Source organism: Eriocheir sinensis, unplaced genomic scaffold (genome assembly GCF_024679095.1).
Source record: "Eriocheir sinensis breed Jianghai 21 unplaced genomic scaffold, ASM2467909v1 Scaffold573, whole genome shotgun sequence".
Lineage (NCBI taxonomy): Eukaryota > Metazoa > Arthropoda > Malacostraca > Decapoda > Varunidae > Eriocheir > Eriocheir sinensis.
In genome coordinates this window covers 34,479-35,000 of record NW_026111913.1, presented here as the reverse complement: position 1 = coordinate 35,000, position 522 = coordinate 34,479, and positions in this window count along the sequence as shown.

The following is a 522-nucleotide window of genomic DNA, read 5'->3' as shown; positions in this document are numbered from 1 at the left end:
TATTTTACCTTTATTATAATCTCCAATCTCTTAATCTCCACGTCCGCCAAGTTTCGCAGAATCGGTTTAATTTCTTAGCATTATCTGACCCTCGCCTTTCGTCCCTCTCCTTTCCCTCCCCTGCCTTTCCCTCTGTTTCCATGTCCGCCAGGTTCTCGTTTTCCTCTCACCATCATCCTCTTTCTCAGCCTCACCTTTCTCTCTCTCTTCAAACCCAGCAGCATCAGACATTCCTCCTTCCTGCCACAGCGTCGTGCACAATAAAAATACCTCACCCCGTCGCCCCAAACTAACTCTCGCTGATATTCTTCCACCCTTCAGTTTGCATTAATTGTCTTTCACAGGATACACAAAGGAATAAAGGGCTTGCAATTTTTCAATTAACATATATTAGGCATCTTTAAGCCAGTTACTTACCGTCATCCATCGTCATCAGTAGATATGCCTAAAGTACTTTTGAAACACACGTTAAATACATGGCTATTGGTAAAGAAGTTTCCGCCTCGTCATCCTCGTAAATCT